Below are 5245 nucleotides of genomic sequence, written 5' to 3'. Positions count from 1 at the left end.
TGATTCAGTAACACTTAGATTATAGAAAAAGTGAAGAATTTGGCAATTATCTTAACTGACAGAGACTGTACCAGAAAAACAGAGACTATACCAGAAAAATCCTCTTTTTCCCCCTTCATAATTTATTCACTTCAAAGAACCTACAACTGTCTACTTCTCTTTTCCTGGTAGGTCAAGGCCAAAGTGATCATAGGTGAATTATTTAATCAAATGATGAGTCATTTTCAACAAGAAATTAACTCATGTTATAGAGATTTTGAGGATACAGGAATCCTAGCTCTGAATTTAGAAATACTTTGTTAAAACTTCTACCTTCATTTTTATTTATACGGATCTGTTAATATAAAATGTAAAAAATAGGATCACCTGGGTGGTTCAGTCGGTTAAGTGTCTGCCTTCTGCTCAGGTCATGATCCCAGGGTTCTGGAATGTACCAGGCTCCTTGCTCAGTGGGGAGTCTGCTTCTCCCTCTGCCTCTGCCCCCTCTGCTTGTGTGCTCTCTCGCTCAAATAAATAAAATCATATATATACATACACACACACACATATATATGTGTGTGTATGTATATATATATATACACATACATACATATATATATAAAATAAATTGTGATTTTGTAGAAAGAGGGAAAAATTCTTTTCCTTGATTTTGTACCAATATTCACAACTTTCATACTTAGCAAAACCAGTAGGTAAGCTTTATAGTGGGCTTTGAAGTTTACAAAGTTCTTTTACATAAACTGGCTCAGCATGTCCCTTATATTCACTTCACAAATTAAAAACTGTGACACAAATCATTAAATAGTTCGGCCAAAAATAAATCAAAGAACTCATAACTGACAGAATGGAATCGAGATTCCAATATCTTTACCTTTTTTTAAGTGTTACCAATTATGCTCACTGTTTTCCATTAGATCTTAGGCATTATATATCTTATAGTTGAAAATTTGGGCCTTTTTACCAACTTCTATTTCCCCCACCTCCAAGCCTCTGCTACTCTCGGTTTCTAGGAGTTTAAAATTTGGGTTTGTTCTTTTTTAATTTTTAATTCCACATGTAAGTGATACCATGCACTATTTGTCTTTCTTTGTCAGGTTTATTTCATAAAACATAATGTCTTGAAGGTCCATGTTGTCACAAATCAAAGGATTTCCTTATTTCTCATGATTGAATAATATTCCATTGTGTGTATGTCCACTGATGAACACCAAAAAATAATAATAAAAAAATTAAAAAGCTTTGCTACAGAAGAAATGGCCTGGACAGAGCTAAAAGCAAGGTAGGATACCAGCTGTGTATCATATAGATGATGTCCTTACTCTAAATTCTGTATCAAACTTGCTTCCGGTCTAAAATGGCAACATAGGTGGCTCTGAACTCATCAACTCCAATGGACTCAGCTAATCTCCAACTACACATAAGGCAATTTACTCTGAAAGATATCCAAAAACTAGCTGAAAAGTACACAGCAATACCACATGGAAACAGGTCTTGGCATTACCTCTACTATTTGGAACAACAAAGAACAAATAAGGTAGATTAGACAATCAGGAAGATTTGAGAGACAACCAAGAGCTTGATCCAGGCTGAATAGTAAGGTTCCTTTCTTACACAAGACCACTCTGTCAAGACTGGGAGAGGGGGCTGTTTTATTAAGTGTTGCAATCCAATAAAGAAAACCAAGGAAACTGAAGAAAAAATAATGTGTTCCAAAAAAAAAAAAAGAACTCACAAGAAAGAGGATCACAAAACAGAGATGAGTGATCTACTCAAGAAAGAGTTAAAAATAACAGTCATAAAGATCCTCACCAAGTTCCCAAGAATAATGCTTAAACAAAATGAGAATTTCAACAAAGAGAAAATATAAGAAAGTATTCAATAAACGTAATACACCACATTAACAAAAGAAAGGGCAAAAACCATATGAACCTCTCAATAGATGCAGAAATCCTTTATTGATAAAAACCTTCAAGAAAGTAGGGATAGAATGTCACAATACTTCATATATAGGCCATATACAAAAGACACACAGTTAACATCATTCACAAGCTTTTCCCCTAAGGTCAGGAACACAACAGGGATGTCCACTCTCACCACTCTTGTTCAACATAGTACTGGAAGTCCTAGCCTCAGCAGTCAGAAAACAAAAAGAAAAAAAAAGGCATCCAAACTGGCAAGGAAGAAGTCAAACTTTAACTCTTTGCAGATGATATGATACTTTATATGGAAAACTTGAGAGATGGGACACCTGGGTGGCTCAGTCAGTTTACCATCCAACTCTGGATTTCAGTCCAGGTCATTATCTCAGGATCATGAGATTGAACCCTGCATCAGGCTCCATGCTGGGTGTGAAGCCTGCTTGGGATTCTCTCTCTCCCTCCCCCTCTACCCTTCCCCCATTCTCTCTCTCCTGAAAGAAAGAAAGGAAGGAAGGAAGGAAGGAAGAAAGAAAGAAAGAAAGGAGAAAACCTTAAAGACTTCACCAAAAAACTACTAGAACTGATATATGAATTTAGCATATAGGATATAAAATCAACATAAACAAACCTGTTGCATTCCTATACACCAATAATGAAGCAGCCAAAAAAGAAATCAAGGAATCAATCCCATTTGCAACTGCACCAAAACTAAAAGGCAGCCTATGGAATGGGAAAAGATATTTGCAAATGACACATCTGATAAAGAGTTAGTATCCGAGATCTATAAATAATTTAGCAAACTCAAGACCCCGAAAAACAAACAATCCAGTTGAGAAATGGGCAGAAGACATGAACAGACATTTTTCCAAAGATCCAGATGGCCAAAAGACAGATGAAAAGATGCTCAACATCACTCAACATCAGGGAAATAAAAATCAAAACCATGTTGAGATACCACCTCACACCAGTCAGAATGGCTAAAATGAACAACACAAAAAACAACAGGTGCTGGTGAGGATGCTGAGAAAGGGAAAACATCCGGCACTGTTGGTGGGAATGCAAACTGGTGCAGATACTACAGAAAACAGTATGGAGTTTCTTCAAAAAGTTAAAAATAGAACCCTTTGACCCAACAATTCACTACTAGGTATTTACCCAAAGGATACAAAGGATACAAACAATACAGATTCAAAGGGGTACATGCACCCCAATGTTTACAGCAGCATTATCAGCAACAGTCAAACTATGGAAAGAGTCCAAGTGTCCCTCAACTGATGAATGGATAAAGAAGGTGTGGCATATATATACAATGCAGTATTACTCAGGCATCAAAAAGAATGAAATCTTGCCATTTGCAAGAGCATGAATGGAACTAGAAAGTATTATGCTAGGCAAAATAAGTCAGAGAAAGACAAATACCATATGATTCCACTCACATGTGGAATTTAAGGAGAAAACAGATAAACACAGGGGGAAAAAAGAAAAATAAAATAAGATAAAAACAGAGAGAGACTTTCTGTGCTTGCACTAGCAGTAGTGACAGTAGGTCACCCTTGACATGTAGAATGATGCCAGTGAGTTCATGGACCTGCCTGTGCAGTGGAAATGCTCCACCAGCAAAAGCATCATTGGCACCAAGGACCACATGTCCATCCAGATGAATGTGCCCAAGGATGACAAGGTGATAGACAGGCTCAACAGCCAGTTCAAAACCTACGCTACTGTGGGGTCATTCGCAGGATGGGTGAGTCTGATGACTCCATCCTCTGACTGGCCAAGGCTGATGGCATAATTTTAAAGAACTTCCAACAGGAGGAGATCACAGATGTGGGATATTTGTCATAAATAATAGTAAAACCAAAGAGAGAGAGAGAGAGAGAGAGAGAGCAGCAAACCATAAAAGATTCTTAACTATAGAGAACAAACTGAGGGTTGCTGGAGGGGAGGTGGGTGGGGGGATGGGCAAAATAGGTGATGGGCATAAAGGAGGACACTTGTGATGAGCAGTGGATGTTATATGTAAGTAATGAATCACTAAATTCTACTCCTGAAACCATTACTACGCTATATATTAATTAATGTGATTTTAAATAAAAACTTGGGGGATAAAAATAAAACAGTATTTAAACAGATTATCACAAAGCTGAAAAATATAATAACTAAGCCAAAAAATTCAATACAGGGGTTCAACATCAAACTAGATAGAGTAGAAGAAAGAATCAGTGAACTCAAGGGTGGGGTATTCACATTCATCCATTTGGAGGACAAAAAGGGGAAAAGAATGAAAAAGAGTAAGAGAGCTTAAGGGACATGACACCATGAAGTAGACCAAATATACAAACTAACTTTACAACTCAAGAAACAAGAAAAGAACAATAAACTAAGTCCAAAGTTAGTAGGAGAAAGGAAATAACAAAGATCAGAGAGGAAATAGATAAAAGAGGGGCTAAAAAGAAAATCGAAAAGATCAGTGAAACCATTAGCTAATTTCTTGAAAAGATATATAAAACTGACAGACCTTTAGCTAGATTTACCGAGAAAAAAGAGGGCTCCAAACAAATAAAATTAGAATGAAAGAGGAGACATTGCAACTCATACCACACAAATACAAAAGATCCTAAGAGACTATTATATATAATTAGATGCCAAAAAACCGAAAAACTTGGAAGACATGAATAAACTCCTAGAAATGCACAGCTGACCAAGAATGAATCACAAAGGAACAGAAAATCTGAAGAGACAAATTGCTAGTAAATGGATTGATTCAGTCATCAAAACAACGACAAAAAAAGTCCAGAAGCAGACACCTTCACTGGTAAATTCTACCACCAAAAAAAAGAAAAAAAAAAGAATACAGTCCTAGTCGAAAACTTCTAAAAACTCTACCACTTCCAGATTCATTTTATGAGGCCACTACTACCCGGACATCAAAACTTAGACAAAGACATTATGAGAAAATAAAATTATAGTCAACATCTTTGATGAACGCAAATGCAAAAATCCTCAACAAAATACTAGTAAATCAAATTTAACAATACATTCAAAGTATCATACACCATGATCAACTAGAATTTATTCCAGGGATTCAAGAATGATTCAGTATGTGCAAATCAATCAGTGTGATACACAACATTAACAAAATGAAGGATAAAAATCATATGATCGCCTCAATATATGCAAAAAAAAAAACACTGAAAAATTCAATATCCATTCACGACAAAAATTTTCACAAACTGCATATAGAGAGAACATACCTCAACATAATAAAGGTCATATATGACAAGACACAGCTACTATCATGTTCAAGGGTGAAAAACTAAAATCTT

General features: G+C 36.0%; 1 pseudogene; it reads left to right on the top strand.

Annotated features, from left to right (window-relative positions):
• Positions 1–3477: 3477 nt before the first annotated feature.
• LOC116863804 lies at positions 3478–3764 on the top strand (annotated as a pseudogene).
• Positions 3765–5245: the final 1481 nt, after the last annotated feature.

This window comes from Lontra canadensis, unplaced genomic scaffold, assembly GCF_010015895.1.
Source record: "Lontra canadensis isolate GAN:19392208 unplaced genomic scaffold, GSC_riverotter_1.0 scaffold4, whole genome shotgun sequence".
Taxonomy (NCBI): Eukaryota; Metazoa; Chordata; class Mammalia; order Carnivora; family Mustelidae; genus Lontra; species Lontra canadensis.
This window is presented reverse-complemented; position numbering and strand designations above follow the sequence as displayed.